We start from the raw sequence: 18,481 nt of genomic DNA on the forward strand, positions 1-18,481 counted from the left end.
AGATAGGGGCGCGGCCAGCAAGCTAGAGGCGTGGCTACAAGCGTTCTTCCACTGGGAAGGGCGTGGCCTGAGGTGAGCTGTTTGGCGGGCGTGGTCCGAGGTGAGCCACTTTGAAGGGAGTGGCCTACGGGAGGGAGGGGGGGAAATTGGCTCAAGGGGCGTGGCCTCAGGAGCCTATAGGGGGCGTGGCCTGAGGAGGAGGTAGCAGGCCTGGGGGCGTGGCTTCGGGTAGCCGGCGGCCGCGCGCGCGGTGGAGAGCCGGCGCCGCGCTTTCTTTCCCGGGCCGCCCTGAGGATGGCCAGTCCTGAGGCGGCAACCACAGAACTCGGCGGCACCACCGAATCCGACCAGCTCTCGGGGCTCCACCTGCCCTAGGAGCGGCCCCTTTAGGGTTGCAGGGACGCTAGCTTTGGAGCCTCATTCGAATGGGGACCTGGCGAGGTGAGACTGCACTGAAGGGCGGCGTGGGGGCGGGGGCAGGCGGCTCTGCCCGGTCGGCGCGGGCGCAAGTTGTTCGGAAGGGCGCTCGCGGTGTGCGGGGAGGAGGCAGGGGCGCGATCGTGAGCCCTGATGGATGTCCTCCTTCACTTGGGGTGTCCTGATCCTAAGTCTTCCCTGGGGTTTGTGGATCTTGCCCGGGCTGCTCACCTGTTGGGCCTCGGCGAATGCGCCCTGGCTGGCCAGTAAATTGCTGGGCGCCTCCGGGCTGGCCGGGCAGCGCTGTCCCCTGGCCGTGCGCTCCCGTGGCGGTCTGGCTCAAGGCGGCTTCCAACAGGACCTGTCCAAGAAGGATTTTGACCCTGAAACCCGACCCCGTGGCTCCCTTGCACTCGGGCCCCGCCTGCCCAGGAGTTGTGCCAGGAGCTCAGGGGTGAAGCTGGGGGGAGCCGCTGGGGGCCGGTGTCCCCTTCGCTTCTCCTCTGCTCCGGCGGCGTGACCTGTGAGTGCATCCAGGGCACCGCGAGGGGCTCCCGGAGCTTGGAGCGCTGGTCCTAGAAAATCCACGGCTCAGTCTGGGAAGGAAGATTCTTCAGGGACCCAGTGTCGATCGTCACGGGACTGGAGGCAGGGGAGTTGGGCAGAGTTGGCTTGGATCCATTTCTGCTCAGGATGTGGGGAAATGGTCTGTGAGCCCTGGAAAGGTAGAATGGAAGCCAACCGGTGTTTGCCAGCGATCAGGGAACTCAGGTGACCTGTGCTGGCCGGCCACTCAGCGGACTGTGCAGTTTCAGAGCCCGAGCGAATGCCTGCTCCAAGCGAAAAAGTACAATAAAAATAAAATAACACTCCAAAGCAAGCAAGCAGAATTCTGTAGGTTCGTTGTTTCTCAACATTCACAATCATATAGATAAACCCCTGACCCCGCACGGTTTTCTGGGCATCTTCACCTTGTTTTCTGTCGCCTAATTTAATTTTAATTTTATATTCTCTATTCAGTCCACAGGATTTCCCAATTCCTTCCTTCCTTCCTTCCTTCCTTCCTTCCTTCCTTCCTTCCTTCCATCCTTCCTTCCTCCTCCTCTCTCTCTCTTTCTCTTTCTCTCTCTCCTCTCTCTGTCTCTTTCTTTTTCTTTTTTGGTATTCCACCTGCTGAGAGGCACAGAAAATTCACTCCCATTTTCGTTTTGATTTTGCTCTCCCCTCCTATTTTCATTTTATACCTTCCTTAACAAATGTACTCTCTCACGTTCTGTCCCCTTCCCGCCCCTCTTTCCAACTTCCCCTCCATTGTTCTCTGGGTGCCTCTTAATTATGCACCTCACCAAGGGCTGCCAGTCCTTCCCTGCCCCTCCCCCACTTTCTAGAGCTTTATGGGGCTGTTTCTTCTCCAGTATTCTAATTTTCATCTTCTCCCTTGGGCCCCAAATTTGTCATCTTCTCTTCATCCTGCTCTCCTAGATGTAGATCTCCTTCCTTCACTTATATCTTTGTGCATGTCCCCCCTCCCCCCAGCCTTTTTATCTGCTTCTCCCCAACTAGTGCTTGCCCTAGTCTCAGCTTGCAACCCCCCCCCCCCCCCCAAGCACATCAGATCTTAGGTCCTTCTGTTGTGGGTTTACAGTGCCTGTGCATCCTCAGGCTCCTTTTCCTTCTTTCCAGTCAGCACCCCTTCCTTCCAGTACCTTGCAGATAGCTTTATTCCAGAATGCCTGGAAGTGTTAGGAGGAAGACTGCCAGTACTGGGGCTTGAACTCAGAACCTATCCTTTTTCACTCAACGCTGGTTTTCTACCACTTGAGCCACACCTCCACTTCTGGTGGTTGTAGATAATCATGGTTTTCCTGCCTGGGCTGGCTTGGAGCTGTGATCCTCAAATCTCAGACTTCTGAATAGCTAGGATTATAGGCAGGAGGCCCCCATGCCTGGCTTGGCAGTTGCATTCTGTAGAAAAGCCCAATATTTCAGGACCATCCCATCTGCCACTGTTGTATTCTAAGATCGAGTCAGATATGCAGTCTTTGAATGGTATTCAGTTCAGTGTGAATAGGACCACAGCAGTATTTATTGAGCACTTAGTGTATGCTTTGTACTGTCCCAAGCAACTTGTAGGCAATAATGTACACTAGTAAGGGAATACCAGTTCCCTCATACTCCTATAACTGTTTCAATTTATAGATAAGGAAAAGGATGCTCAGAGAAAGTCAAGTGGTTGTGGTAGAAACCCTCTTCTCATTGGGCACAGAAATTTCATGCAGTGCATCCTGTTGAACTCAGGCAGGCCTGGCCTTCAGCTTTGGAAATGAGGTCATCGTTTGACATGTTTTGTTTAGTTTCTTATGTACATGAGTTGAGGGCATATGTTTCTATGGCTGTGAGGAAATCGGAATGCCTTGTATCCTTCAGAAAGCCTGGTGACAGTGTGGACTCTATATTCATGTCTTTAGCCTGCTTTCCCTTTCCATCACAGCAGCCGGCAAAAAAGTGTTATAAAAAAGGCAGTTGCCAACTGCCTCCTTTTGTGTGTTGTAAAGAGTTCAGTTTCATTTTAATCGTGTATACATTGGGATCTGAGAGCTATATGATTGCATGAATCTTTTTGTTCTGTTTCATTATGTAATCCTTTTTTACTTTTCATTTTTTTATTTCATTTAATTAATTAATTTATTTTTTGTGCTGTTCCCAAAGTTTGAAACTCAGGGCCTGGGCAGTGTTTTTTTTTTTTTTTTTTTTAACTTTTCTGCTCAAGGCTGGTGCTCTGCTACTTGAGCCATACCTCCACTTTTGGCTTATCAGTGGTCATTTGGAGATAAGAGTCTTAGAACTTTCCTGTTCTGGCTTGCTTTGAACTGTGATTCTCCCTCAGATACCAGCCTTCTGAGTAGCTTAGGGTTGTAGGCGTGAGTCACCAGTGCGCCTCTCATGTAATCTGAAAGCCTTGATCAGATATTTCTTGTTAGTCTTCCCTTTCGGAGGGTTGGAAGCAAATATTTCTACTTTCAGAGATCCCGAAGTGCAGGTAAAATGATATAGTTATAGGAGAGCTGGAAGGTACTAGGAAACCATGGCCTGAATGATTGGACTAGTCCAAGGGGCAACAGCATAATGGTAGAGGTGACCCCTGGACCCAGATTTTTGCACAACTTGTCCCTGACTTAATACTTAGGCTTAATACCCAGGCCTACAGTTTGGTGGGTTGACCTGTTTACTTGTTTATGAAAGTGAAAACCTTTTTCTTTTCTTTCTCCCCCCTTCCCCTGCAACCTTGTGCCAGTCCTAAATCTTGAACTCAGGGCCTGGCACTGTTCCTGAGCTTTTTCTCAAGGCTAGCATGCTACTATTTGAAGAGCTTTTTCTGAATATTTTATTGGAGATAAGAGTCTTACGACTTTCCTGCCTGGGCTGGCTTCAAACGACAATCCTCAGAGCTCTGCCTCCTGAGTAGCTAGGGTTTACGTGTGTGTCACCTAGTTTCCTTTCTTTTCTTTTTTGTCTGAAAGCTAAGCATTTAGAAAAAATGTTTGTTTTGGAAATATGTAACAGCATAGTTATTTTCATAACATCATAGACATAAATTCAGATGTTTTAGAAGGTACTGTAATTTTCAAAACAGAAGGAACACCTAAGCTACATGGCTTTTTGGAGGCAAATTAGATAGTAGGTGGGAATTTGACAATCAGTAACTGGAATATTTTAATTGCCTTTTCCCATGCTGGGAATAATACACTTGTATGGATCTGTGTGTGAATTTCTTCATCTCTGAATCACAAAATGAGACAACAGTGAGGGGGAGGGCAGGAAGAGGGAGAGACAAAGTAGCTGCTGTTTCTGTGTTGGCCTGTGCCATGCTTTTCTCTGGGTTCTCTCTCAGCCCTGTACACTTATGCCTGGCACCTTCAGGATCCTGGACTGTTCTGCTTTACCATGATGCCCAGCTCTGTTCAGATCAGTGTGTGTGTGTGTGTGTGTGTGTGTGTGTGTGTGTGCGTGCAAGTAGTAGTGTTTGAGCTCAGCACTTCATGATCTCCATTGGCATTTTCACACAAGGCTGGCACTTCACCACTTAAGCCACAGCTCCACTTGCAGCTTCTTGGAGGGTAATTGGAGATAAGAATCTTTAGGATGAATTTGTCTGCTATGATTTGTCTGCTAGTAGCTAGGATTACAGGTGTGAGCACCAGGCTGTCCCTAGCTTTTTGCTCAAGGCTAGACCTCTACCACTTGAGACATGGCTCCACTTCAGGCTTTTTCTGAGCAGTCCCAGGCTCTTAGTTCAAGCCTCATGACCCACCAAAAAAAGGAAAAGCTCAGGGATAGAGCTCAGGCCTAGAGTTTAAGCCCCAGGACCAGCAAAACAAACAAAACAATGGCAACAAAAACCAAACTTTGCTGCCTTGAGGTGTGTGATGTGTCAGAATGTCACAGTTCTCTTAAGTGGCTAGCATGTGGCAGATGACTGTGGACTCCTTGGGAGAAGGAGGAAACATCTGTGAGTGTCTGCTTTGTGGTTCAAAGGAGGACCTCCATGATGCATTTCATCGCTCCCTAAACAGATCCAGGGAATATGCTGTGCCAGAATCCCCAGCAGCAGCAACAGCAGCAAGCAGATTAAGGCTTGAGTCCAGAGTTGCCTGGCTTAGGATTGTTATGGTCACCCTTATGTGTATCTGTGTGACATATTCTGTGTGACTCTCTGATTCTTGAACGCTACCTTAGATGTCAGGTAAATAGTTCCTGCTGGCTGAGCTGGAGATACATTCTAAGCGACAGGAGCAGGGCCAGCGAGCCTGAGGGCATGGAGGAGTTTGTTCCAGGTCCATTTCTGGCTCTCTCTGGGGAATAGGCAGTATTCTCTGCATTGGGAGATCCCTAGGGGAGCTGTGCCTGTAGAATTCAGAGACTGGTGCCTGTTCTTTATATGTTTGGCAATCAAAGGGGTCAAGATATCTACCTTGGTAGACCCAGGAAATGACCCAGCCTAATGTCATCATATGCCAGTGTCCTAGAAGACTGTCATCTCATCTAACCAGAACCCTAAAGGGACCCGATTTCCTGATCAGAAAATACTCCCCAGCGTGGAACCACTCAAGTGCCTTTGTGGGAAAGAGGAGGGTCCAGAGACATTGCTTATTTCAAGAACCATGAGTCTGCCTCAGACTCCATCCACCTCAGCCTCTGGGTTTAGCCATAGGATTGGTGAACCCCAAAAGGACTCTATTCACCTAATGCAGCCTTACCCTTGAGCCCCCAGTAATAAGGTGTTTCCATGTTTCCTGAGACTGGCAAGATATCCCAGAGAAGACTAAGATTCAGGTCTGAAGTGTCCAGATTAGCATGGTTTGATAAGGAGCAATCTGAAAGGTCTCCAGTGGGTCTTTCCTGGGACCAGTAAGGGCCCTACCCTCTCCTTTCTCAGCTCCTTCTAGTCACCCCTTCCCCCTTCCCGAAAGCTATGCAGCAGCAAAGGGGAAAAGGGAACTTCTTCTGCTCACATCTGGAGGAGGTGCAAGGGCAGGACCAGCCCAAGCTTTGATTGTCAGGCAGTAAAGCTGGAGGCCCACAGTCATGTGTGTTTCCACTGTTGCTGACTGGACATTGGATTGTAGACTTTTTCAGAAAAAATAGTGTACTATGTAATTGTAACACTAATCAATCTGTTATTCTTGGGTGTTGAAGTGACAACTCAGTTACATTATAAGTTTCTGAAGTCAAGCACTGGTTTGGAGCCTGCTCTATGTGACAGACAGAGGAGGATAAAGAAGCCTTGAGTTCTAGACAGCTTATACATAGACTTTTATTGTTATTATACTTTTATTATTATTATAATTTTATTTGTTTGCATTGGTACTGTGGTTTGAGGTCAGAACCAGAGCAGTGTCCCTTAAGCTTTTCACCCAAGGCTGGTGCTCCATCACTTGAGCCACAGCTCCACTTCTGTTTTTTTTTTTTTTTTTTCAAATTCATGAAAAGACGTTTCTTGGCAGGCCAAGTGAGTGTGCAGAACACTAAGTTGTGAACAACATGGCAAGTATGGTGGTACAGGGGTTGGTTGGGGCACACATGAGTGTTCAAAGGCCCAGCAAGGCTTCCTGGGGGAGGAGCTGATAGAGGCAAGCATCCTAGCTTCCCAGCATTACAAGGAGAGGCAAGGAGAGGGACTTAGTTTGGTGACACCAGAGACCACCTCCATGGGGACTTAGTTTGGAGACAGCTCCATGGTGCTGCAGCCCCTAGCTGTGCATTTTGATTGATTCTAGCATCAACATTTGGGAATTTGTTAGGAAAGCAAATTCTAAGGCTTTCTTAAATCCACTTAGTTAGAATTCCTGGGGGTGCATCCCAGAGGTCTAAATTTCAACTAGCTTTCCTTATGATTTTCAAGTACGTGGCATCTGAGAGCAGCTTGATCTAGGGGGAAGTGCCATTCAGGAAGCCCTAAGCAGCAGCCATTTAAAAATTGGGATGGGATAGTGTGGTGGCACATGTCTATAATCCCAGCTACTTGGAGACCAGGCAGAACTGGAGTTCCTGACTGAAACAACAACAAAACTAAAAGCAGGGCTGGGATATGGCCTAGTGACAAGAGTGCTTGCCTCTTATACATGAGGCCCTGGGTTCAATTCCCTAGCACCACATATACAGAAAACGGCCAGAAGTGGCGCTGTGGCTCAAGTGGCAGAGTGCTAGCCTTGAGCAAAAAGAAGCCAGGGACAGTGCTCAGGCCCTGAGTCCAAGGCCTAGGACTGGCCAAAAAAAAAAAAAAAAAACCCAAAGAACTAAAAGCAACAGATCTGGAGGTGTGGCTCAAGTGGTAGAGACTTTAGGAAATGTGAGGTCCTGAGTTCAGCTCTCAGGACTGAATGCTAGCTCAACATTCTACTACGAGCCATTCTGCATGAATACGGCTACATGAATACCTGGGCAATGAACCACCCGGTTGAGTCCTGATTGTTTTTTCTCAAGCCAACAGCTGTCTGCAGTTCATGTATGTGTTCTATGCCCCTCCTCTATTTCTTGCTGAACCCATTCTTGTCACACCTTGAATGCCATGTTTTTTCAGTTATGTGGTACCAGAATATCTCAGCTATGTGACCTCGTGAAGGTTGTTTTATTGTTGTTGATAATGAGGCTTGAACTCTGGGCCTGGACACTGTCCCTGAGCTCTACTGCTCAAAGCTAGTGCTCTACCACTTTGAGCCACTGTGCCACTTCTAGTTTTCTGGTGATTAATTAGAGATAAGACTCATGGACTTTCCTGCCTGAGCTGGCTTTGAACTGCAATCTTCAGATCTCAGCCTCCAGTAGCGAAGACTGGCATGAGTCACCTGTGCCCAGCTTCTGAAGGTCCTTAACCTCTCTTTACCTTAGTTTGCATAGATGGTAACCATAGATAGTGCTAACCTGTTGAGGTCCAGGTTGCTGTAACAACCCAGCCTTAGGCTGGGTCTTTTATGAAAAGAAATGCTTATCAGTTGTGCAGGCTAGGAAGCCCAACATGAAAACACAGATGTTTGGTGTCAGGTAAGGGCCTTCTTGCTGAGTCCTCATGAGGCAGGTGAGAAGGGCACAAGGGACGAGGGCTGTGCTAGGAGATGGAAAGGACAGTTGTCTCTCTGAAAGCTCGTTCATAAGGGTATGACCATAACCAGCACCATTTTCTTTACCTCTCTCCCATCACTTTTGGGTTTCAGTTCCACATTTGGTGTTATGCCTACTTTGAAACCATTACAAAGGAAGAGCTTTGCTGCATTCAAGGATTGCCTGGTCTGGAGGTCTTTAAAATGTTGACTTCTCCCTCCCCACATCTAAAACTGAGTGGTTTTGGGAATGGCCTAGGCACTGATTTGTGATTGGAGGCTGTGGTGTATAGGTGGTGCCAATTCAGCTTATAAAATTCTTGTGCTTAGTAAAGAAGGGTCTGTTTAACAGTACAAGAAATGTATCCAATGCCTAACGTATGAAACTGTAACCTCTCTGTACATCAGTTTGATAATAAAAATTTGAAAAAAAAAAAAGGGGTCTGTTTGCAGATCCTCTGGGGTACTCTGTTGTTTTCTGAGAGCTGGAAAGTAAAACAGCACCAGTGCTATGGCTTCCTCCCATGAGTCCTTAGTGAGCAGGGATTTGGAAAGCACATGGCAGGGAATCTAAGTGCCATTGAATTCTGTGCCTTCTCTGATGGACCATTTGTATCAAGTGCTAGGTTCTTTTCCTTCCTTCCTTCCTTCCTTCCTTCCTTCCTTCCTTCCTTCCTTCCTTCCTTCCTTCCTTCCTTCCTCCCTCCCTCCCTCCCTCCCTCCCTCCCTCCCTCCCTCCCTTCCTTCCTTCCTTCCTTCCTTCCTTCCTTCCTTCCTTCCCTTCTTTCCTTTTCCTCTCTTCCCTCCCCCTCCTCCCTCCCTCCCTCCTTTCCTCCCTCCCTTCCTCTTCTCCCTTTCCTTCCTCCCCTCCTTTCTTCCTTCTTTTCTTTGCTTCCTCCCTCCCACCCTTACTAATGTCCTTCATTAAAAAAATTTTTCTTTTTTGGTGCCAGTATTGGAGCTTGAACTCAGGGCACTGTCCTTTAGTCTTTTCACTCAAGACTAGCGCTTTACTACTTGAGCCACAGCTCAAGCTTTTGGTGATTGATTAATCAGAGGTAAAAGTATCACAGACTTTTCTGCTGGAGCTGGCTTTGAACAATGATCTTCAGATCTCAGCCTCTTGAGTAGCTAGGATTACAGGAGGATTATAGGCATAATCACTGGTGCCCAGTTTACACACACAATCTGAATACACACAATCCATTGCTAGTCTGATTTTTCTCTTTGACAACTGATCTATGTTCTAGGATCTAAGTGTCATTATATGATCAATTATCTGTTCCTAGGCATTATTGGAAGAATAAAATCCTTTGGCAAATGTTATCCTTCATTATATTCTTTTTATACCATTCCTGGGGCTTGAACTGAGGGCCTGGGCACTATCCCTGAGTCTCTCTGTGCCCAAGGATAGCACTCTACCACTTGAGCCACAGCACCACTTCTGGCCTTTTCTGTTTATGTGGTACTAAGGAATCGAACCCAGGGCTTCATTCATGCTAGGCAAGCACTCTACCACTAAGACACATTCCCAGCCCATGTCACATATTCTTATTCCACCTTTATTCATTGTTTTATTCAGTCAGCAAATAAACCCTCAGCCATTTTATCTCTTTTAGCAGTAGAAAGAACAGCATAAGACTAGGCGCCAGTGGCTCATGCCTGTAGTTGCTACTCAGGAGGCTGAGATCCGAGAATGGCAGTTTGAAGCCAGCCTGGGTAGGAAAGTCTGTGAGACTCTTATCTCCAATTAACCACCAGAAAACTAGAAGTGGCTCTGTGGCTCAAAGTGGTAGAGAGCTAACCTTGAGCAAAAAAACTCAGGAACAGTGCCCAGGCCCTGAGTTCAAGTTTCATGACTGACAAAAAAGAACAGTATAATTTTTTTCTCTTTCAGTGATATATTTGTGGCGCTGGGGATTGAAACCAGAGCCTTGTGTATGCTACGCAAGTGCTTAATGATTGAGCAGTACTGAAGTTTTCTTATGTGCATGTGGGGGATACAGCTCCACTTCTGGGTTTTTTGGTAGCTAATTGGAGATCACCATCTCCCGAGTAGCTAGGACTATAGGAGTGAGCCACTTGTGGCCTGCATTGCTTGGCTTTTTCAATCAAGACTGGTTGGTATTCTACCACTTAAGCCACAGCTCAACTTCCAGCTTTTTGCTGTTAATTGGAGATAAGAGTCTTGAAGTCTTTTCCTGACCAGGATTGCTTTGAACCAGGATCCTCAGATCTCAGCCTCTTGAAAACCTAGAATTACAGGTGTGAGCAAACAGTGCCTAGCTCCCATGCTCTTTCTTGTGGGTGTTGATTTATAGTGGCAGCTTTCCCAATATCTGCCATTGTGGTGACACAATTATTTAACTTTTAATAATGGGACATCTGAAGGACATTTTTCATGTTGACTTCTTGGGCCTTCTCTGAACCCTGCTGAGATTAATTAAGTTAAACTCCATGCAACAATTATCCTGAAATATCCTGACAAGTTATTAAAACCAAGTTTACCCAAGTCTCTTACGATGGAGTAAGTCCACAGGCTCAGAAGACAGCCTGTGGTCTGTTTTGTGAGTTTCTAATTTATTCTGGTGTGGAGTCAGTCCTGGCAGTATGGTAAAATTAATTACATAAAAGAGAACAAAATAAATGAATTATTGTCCAGGTTATGATTTTTTTGTTTTCTGTGTGGAGAAAGTTAGATTATGTCTTGTCTTTATTTTGCTGTGCAAGGTCATACAGGCTTGCAAATAACGGATGTGTACTGTCAGGGCCCTGATACATTTAAATGTGTATTGCAAGTGGAAAGAACTGATTCACTCTGTTTGTTCTGTTGCCCAATTACGAAGCAAGAATCCTTCAGCGAGGGAAACTTTTGTATAGCCAGCACACAGGCTGCTCAGTATTATGGTAAAGACTAGCTTCCATTGTGCCGTCTCAGCCATTATCAGTGGCCGAACCCATGGGCTGAATAGGGTTTAGAAATACAGGGCTTCAAAGGATCAGCCCTTGCTTCAACGTTCCACGGATCCTTCTGAAATAACATCCCTGCAGCTCTTATTTGAAACAAGAAAAAAGAGGAAGGAAGAGGATATATTCATATCTCCAGATTTATCTACATTCAAAAAAAATATATCCATGAGAAAAATTAAATTATAATTTAAAAAACTAGAGAATTAAGTAATCGAAAAGATGCTAGGAAAAATGAAACACAATATTCTTTAAAATGTTCTGTCAGGCCTTTTTTTCTTTTGCCAGTCCTCAGTGCCCAAGTGTTTTCCCTGAGCTTTTTTGTTCAAGGCTAGCATTTTACAACTTGAGTCAAGCTTTACTTTTGGCTTTTTTTGTTTTGTTTTGTTTTTAACAGTAGTTTATTGGAGATAAGAATTTCATGGACTTTCCTGCCTGGGCTTGCTTTGAACTGCATTTCTCAGATCTCAGCCTCCTGAGTAGCCCAGATTACAGGTGTAAGACAATGGTACCCAGCTCTGTGTGTGTTTGTGTTTGTGTGTATATGCCAGTCCTGGGGCTTGAATTCAGGGCCTAGATAGTGTTCCTGAGTTGTTGTTTTCTCAAGGCTACTACTCCACTGATTGAGCTACAGCTCCACTTCTGTGTTTTTTTGGTGGTCGGTTGGAGATAAGAGCCTTGGAGATTTTCCTGTCTAGGCTTGCTTTGAACTGCAACCCTCAGATGTCAGCTTCCTGAGTAACTAGGGTTACAGGCGTGAGCCACCAATGCTTGGCTCTGGCTTTTTTTTTTTTTTTTTGTCTCATATAAAATAAATCTGAAATCCTCAGTGTGGACTGCTTGACTCAACTTATTGAAGAGCCTTCTTGATTCTACCGGGTTGAGGCCATTTGTCCTTGGGCCATTCTGTGGAACTGTGGGTTCTGACACTTCCCTGGAAATGCCTGCAGCTGGCTCTTCCCTCTGGGATGTCCTGGTCCCCGGCTTGGCCTTGGTTTGCTGTTGTGTGTGTGCGTGTGCCGGTATGTAATGGAACCACAATGATGTGCTCTGGCTGAACAAAGGTGCTAACAAGGTGCCAGCTGTACCCAGCTCCCCTGTAGGCTAGTCTCAGCTTCTTGGACATCCCAATTTAGCAGCAGGACTCTGAATAAGGATAGTGGGAGTTACTCAGGAGGCTGAGATCTGAAGATCATGGTTCAAAGGCAGCCTAGGAGGACAGATCTGTAGACTGTTATCTCCAATGTATGAATAAAAAGCCAGAAAAGGAGATTGACTTCAAGTGGTAGAGTGATAGCCTTGAGTGAAAAAGGTAAGCCAGAGCATGAGGCCGTGAGTTCAAGTCCTAGTATTGGCACAATGGAGCAATGTTTGAACATGCTACTTTTTCACAGCAAAACAGGGCAGGGTAAAAAAAAAAATAAGGTAAGAAGTTTGACTTCAAGCCAGTTGCTAATGGCTCACACCTATAATCCTAGTTACTCAGGCTGAGATCCGAGGACAATGGTTCAAATACCCTGGGCAGGAAAGTCTGTGAGATTCTTTATCTCTAGTTAACCACTAGAAAACCAAAAGTAGAGCTGTGGCTCAAAGTGGTAGCCTTGAGTAAAAAAAAAAAAAAAAAAAAAAAGCTCAGGGACAGCGCCCAGGCCCTGAGTTCATGTCCCATCACTGACTCTCCTGCCTACCTCCCCCTCCCCCACAAAAAAGTTTGACTTCTAGACACTTGGAATCAGTTTGAATCCTAATTGTTCATTTGGATAGGTTTGTACAGTATTGCATAATGACAAGGATTTTGGGTATTTTGTATCAGGATAATTTGTTGTTTTCTTTGCTAGTCCCAGGGCTTGAACTCAGGGTGTGGGTACCACCCATGAGCTCTTTTGCTCAAGGTTAATACTATACCACTTGAGCCATAGCTCCACTTTCAGCTGTTAGCTGGAGATGAGAATGTCATAGACTTTCCTGCCCTGGCTGGCTTCAAATCACAATCCTTAGATCTCAGCCTCCTGAGTTACTAAGATTACAGGAGTGAGCTGCTGGCACCTGGCCATTTCGTTGTTTCCAAACGTTACAGACTATACTTAACACTAACCTACCTTGTTAGGATGTCACAGGTGATATTCATCATCTCTGGAGCCATTAACATACATGTGTAGTCCTTTGTTCCCTGGACCCCTGGTGCAGATGCTGCCGAGCTGCTCAGAGGAGGTGCTGGTGTTGATTGTGTGCTCCCAGGGTCCGTCCATAGCACTAATGGTCCTCAGCTTTGCCTTCCCTCTGGAGCTTACCTTCTCTCATGGATCAGAAGGGAGGAAGGAGACCTTTTCTAGACTTTTCCTCCTCGGATAGAATCTTGTGTTTGCAGAACTTCTCTCCTCTCCTGTAGGCTGCCCTGCCTGTAGTTTCTCTTTGGGCCCTGCCTGGAGAAAATACTTAGGCCAGGAGCATGCTGGGCACTTTTTTTCTGATGTTGAGGTCATCTGAGAGGAAGAACTAAGAAGTCTTCCTGCCTTTTCTAATCCTTATTTCTAATCTGATTTCCTCATACAAAGAGCTTGCCCTTAGTGGATTCTGACCCAGAAGACTTTCGGCAGAACATAACAGCAAGAATTGTTTGAATGGCATGGTGGGGAGTGTGGTGGAACCAAGCTGCTCACTTCATGGTGGCCAGGAAACAGGTGTGGGGCAAGAAGCTGAGGTCTCCATCATCCCTTCCTATGACATCACTTCCTCCCACTAGACTCGACCTCTTAAAGGTGCCAAAACCTTCCAATAGTGCCAGAGGCTAGGGACTGTGCCTTTAATTTAGCACATGGGATTTGGTGGGGACACTTATCAAATCTATAATTCTGTCTGATTTGGTAGTATAGTTGGTTATATTTCCATACTGGCACATCTTAAGGAAGCTTATTAACTAGATTTCCAGGAAGCTCTTTTTTAAGCCTGCTGAGTTTAATTAAGTCAAACTCCATGCAGCAGTTATTCTGAAACACCAGCTTATTAAATGGCAGGGGCAAGTTGGACCACTTACTTGAATGAATCATTCAAGTAGATGATTACATTTTTTAAAATTAATGACTGACTGTAGGAGTCTAAAAACCATTTTCTCACCAAAAAAACCCAAAGCACGCAAAAGACTTTTATGAGGGGACACTACGAGTCTCTTGCAGTTAGTTTTTCTTGCATTCTGGATGGAGGATGCACCCAGGAAGGACAAAAGGAATAAAGTAGAAAGTACTGTTTTCTAGACTTTCCTGGAAAGTGGGCTCTGTGGAAGGCAAGTCCTTCCTTCTACACACTGTGTCTCTGTTATCCTCAGGTGGAAGCTTTTTAAGAACTGTTTTGTCAATGGGGACACTTGTCTTTTGACATAGTTAGTGGATATCTGGGCAGATCAGTCTGGGATAGACAGATCATTGTGAACAGGGAACTGGGTCCCTAGGAGGGTTTCTAGGCCCAGTCACCCTGATCTGAGATGGCTACACTCTTCCCCTCCCCTCCTCTCCTTCCCTTTCTTCTTTCCTTCCTCCTCATTCCCCTCTTTTCCTCCTTTTCTCCTCTCCTTCTTCTTTTCCCTCTTTCTCCCTTTTCCTCTTCCTACTTCTCTCTCTCCCTCCTTCTCTGTCCCTCTCCCTCACTCCCTCTCCATTCCTCTCCCTTCTTCCTCTCCTCCTCTTTCCAGGTTAACTGAATGTACTTTAGCAGCTTTTGAGAGAGGATTAAGAAAACAACTCTGGAAAGGAGATGTTTGTATTGCTGCTTTTTCTGAATAGGAGTGTCCTTTGATGTGGTGCACTGAGAGAGAACTGGATGGTCCAGTGATCAGTTTGTTCACACACAGGGTTCTCTTCTTTCTCTGAAGGGATAAAACTCATCTGAATGAATGAGAGAACGAGATGGTGCACATTTCTCATGGAGTGTTAGTTGTGAAGATTCTTTCTTGTGGGGAGGATGCTGCAGCCTTTGCTTCAACAAGAAGTTCAGAAGTCACTTCCAATTGTTACCCAGACCTGGATGGTCTCAGAGTCCCCCCAAAATGACTTCTTCAGGAGCCAAGCACCTGGAAAGCAGTATGATGGGCTGCATAGTGTAGCAGTGCTTCTTCTTTGTTGTTGTTGTTGTTTTTCTTTGCTTTTTTTTGCGTGTGTGTGCCAGTCCTGGGGCTTGAACTTAGGGCCTAGGCACTGACCCTGAGCTTTTTGTGCTGAAGGCTAGCATTCTACAGCTTGATCCGCAGCTCCACTTCCATCCAGCCTTTTGGTGTTGAAGTAGAGACAAGAGACTCACAGACTTTCTTGCCTATGCTGGGTTTGAACTGTAATCCTCAAATCTCAATTTCCTGAGTAGGTAGGTTTACAGCGTGAGCCACTGGCGCCCAATATGCGCCTGGCTTTTCTAAGAGACAAAGGAAGATTGTGAACCTGGGATCCTCAACGTGGAACCCACAGGACACATCCCACAGCACCCCCTGCTACCCTGTGGCACTTTGGGTGGATAATCCCCACTGAGAAGGCTGGGTAGGCCTGTGTGGAGATTTATAACGACAGTAGATGCTCCCACCCCACTTTCTGGGGTTCACTTCCCACATTTCCAAAACCCTGCAATCAAGAAATTTCCAGAAATAAGCAATCCAGACCCTTTAAATAGCTTTCATTATAGGATATTGTTTGACTTTTTTTTATTATTCTCTTCCTGTATCTAGTTTATAAGCTAAACTTTATCATAGGCATGGTTGTATAGGAAAATGTAATCATATATAAATGGCTTAATATGATTTTCAGAGTCAGGCCTCTACTTGGGGTCTTGGGAGGGCTGGCCTCCCGGTATAAGGTAGGTGACAGAGAGAAGTGATGTACAAAGGTCGGGCAAAAGGTTTAGAAGAAATGACACATGCCTTTTGTTTTATTTCAGTCTCTGCAGATTGAAGAATGTGCTGGGTTAGACTAATCCACCATCTTCCTTCAATAATATTCTCATATTTTGATAAGAAATAAAGGCCTCAGTTGGGTGTAGCACATACCTGTAATCCTGTTGCTTAGGGAGTTGAGGTAGAAGATTGTGAGTTCCAGGCCAGGCTTGGCTACATTGGGAGAGGAGAAGAGAAGAGATTGCTTCCTCCATGTATGTTATAAAATAGGCTCATTCATGTATATTATAAGAACCATCTACATCAGTCACTTAAATACAAACATATCCAATATCAATCCTAAGGTCACTGTATGCCATTTTGTAAACATACCGTTAGTTTAACCTGTTCTACCAGGTATGGCTCTAAAGGGTAGCCAAGACCTTTGTCTATTACTTTTCATGTAACACATACAAAGAACTAGAAAGTACAGCTAAACAAATCATGCTATTTCTTTTCCTCAAAAGATCATAGTTTTCCTTTTAATATAATCTGCTTTCTGGTCTCTTGATTAATGGGGCCAGGCAAGTCCAAGGACAGGTTAAGTGTATGGGTCCTGTCCTGAGCCTCAGCAGTGGCCCCTGGTCTTCTGCCTCTCCCTGTAGGAGTGTGTGACTTAATTTTCTCTGACTTCTGTGAAAATGAAGCCTGCTATTCTCTAAAGAAACAGTCTGCCAAACACATGACAAAATGATTGGTTGATTGTTAATTGATAATAAGCCAGTGTTTTATTATAATTTATGAACTTGCTTCCTACATTCTCACAATTAGCTTCTTTACAATTCCTTAATTAATCAGAGCACACTAGATACAAATACTGACAGGGCACTGGTGGTTCATGCCCTGTCTGTAATCCTAGCTACTCAGGAGGCTGAGATCTGAGATCTTGGTTCAAAGCCAACTCAAGGAAGATAATTCTGAGAGGCTCTTATCTCTAACTATCCAGCAAAGTGGAACTGTGGAAGTGGAGTTGTGGTTCAAGTGATAGAGCCACCAGCCTTGAACAAAAAACCCAAAGAACAAAAGACTTCCCAAACTGAGGGAGAACACCCGGGGCCTGAGTTCAAGCCTCAGTATTTACACAGAAGAGAGGGGGTGGAAAAGACAAATACTGGTTTGCTTTTCAGAGTCTCCATTACTGTTTTATTTTTATTAGCTCACATTCCTTGTACAAGGAGGGTTTCATTGTGACATTCCAACACATGAATACAATGTATTCCAATCAACCTCACCCACTCTATTACTCCCTTACCTTTCTTCCCATTTCTTAACAGTTTCAGCAGGTTTCATTATTTTCACCCATGGACTGTATTCATCCTCATTCACCTCCTTGTCAGCCCAACTGTGTCCCACTGGTTATCCTCCTGATTCCAAAGAGCTTGTTTTGCTTTCCCATCATTCACTTAAATATTTTCCTGAACTTCAGAAGATTGTCCAAGGGGTTATCATTTTATATGTTCATCTAAGTGTCCAGTACATCTTGGTTAATCACCCCTTCCATCATTCTTCCCCATCTTATCTGCTTCTTTTTTTACAGACTCATTTCACATTTCCCACTTTCTTTGTCACACATGCACATTGAGTATTCTTATTGTATCTGTCCCACATTCCTTTTTTCATTCCTCTACCTCCTCCCACTACCTTTATCCCTTATAATTTCAGTTGTTTCCTAATATTTATTTTGCTAAACTGTCCATTAATTATTGGAAGGGTTTCCTCCAGGGAGTTTCACTCCTACATATACTATACTTTAATCAGCTAATTGTGTATAATATTAGTATATATACCTTTGTATGTGTTTATATGGGAGGCTGTATTTTGGGTCTGAGATCCACATATGAGGAAAAAGATATGTCTTTCTGGGCCTGGCTTACTTCACTCAATATGGTATGACATGACAAAATGACATAATTTCTTTCTTGTGACTGCATAAAATTCCAGTGTGTGTGTGTGTGTGTGTGTGTGTGTGTGTGTGTGTATTCACATTTTTTATCCCTCCCACCTTTTTTTCTTTTTGTGCTCTAAACTCTGGGTTCTGTCCCTGGGCTTTTGTGTTCAAGGCTAATGCTCCACCACTTGAACCACAGCTCCATTTCTAGTTTTTTGGTGGTTAATTGGAAATTAGACTCTTACTTTCCTGCCTGGGCTAGTGTTGAACTTCTATTCGCAGATCTCAGCCTCCTGAGTAGCTAGGATTAAAGGCATAAGCTACCAGAGCCTGGCTTTGATTCATTTTTAAAAGTAGTTATACAGAAGGATTCAGTTCAACAGATCATGAGTGTAATACATCTTGATTAATGTTATTCCTTACAATCATTGTTCCCCATTTCTCTCAACTCTATCTATATCCTCAAGTTACATATTGCTTCTTTTATATAATTCACATTGAATATGATGATTATATCTGCCCACCTTTCCTTGCATTTGTCCGCTCTGCCTTTCCTATCCTCCTTATATTCCCCCCTTCCTTCATCCATTGTGAATCATTTGGGCTGTTGCTATAACTTGGCTATTACAAACTGTGCTATAATGAACATGGGTGTATAGGTATCTTTGATGTGTCCTGCCATGCAGATAAATTTCCAAGAGC

General features: G+C 45.0%; 1 protein-coding gene across 5 annotated transcripts in view; it reads left to right on the top strand.

Moving 5' to 3' along the window:
• The first annotated feature begins 226 nt into the window (after positions 1-226).
• The window catches only part of Spata13 (spermatogenesis associated 13), a 120,405-nt gene continuing 102,150 nt past the window's right edge, over positions 227-18,481 (top strand). For all 5 annotated transcript variants that reach the window (XM_048341635.1, XM_048341638.1, XM_048341636.1 and 2 more), the window contains exon 1: positions 227-441. The gene's annotated coding sequence lies outside the window, so the exon portion shown is untranslated. The remainder of the gene's footprint in view (positions 442-18,481) is intronic.

The sequence above is a fragment of the Perognathus longimembris genome, chromosome 3 (assembly GCF_023159225.1).
Source record: "Perognathus longimembris pacificus isolate PPM17 chromosome 3, ASM2315922v1, whole genome shotgun sequence".
Classification (NCBI taxonomy): domain Eukaryota; kingdom Metazoa; phylum Chordata; class Mammalia; order Rodentia; family Heteromyidae; genus Perognathus; species Perognathus longimembris.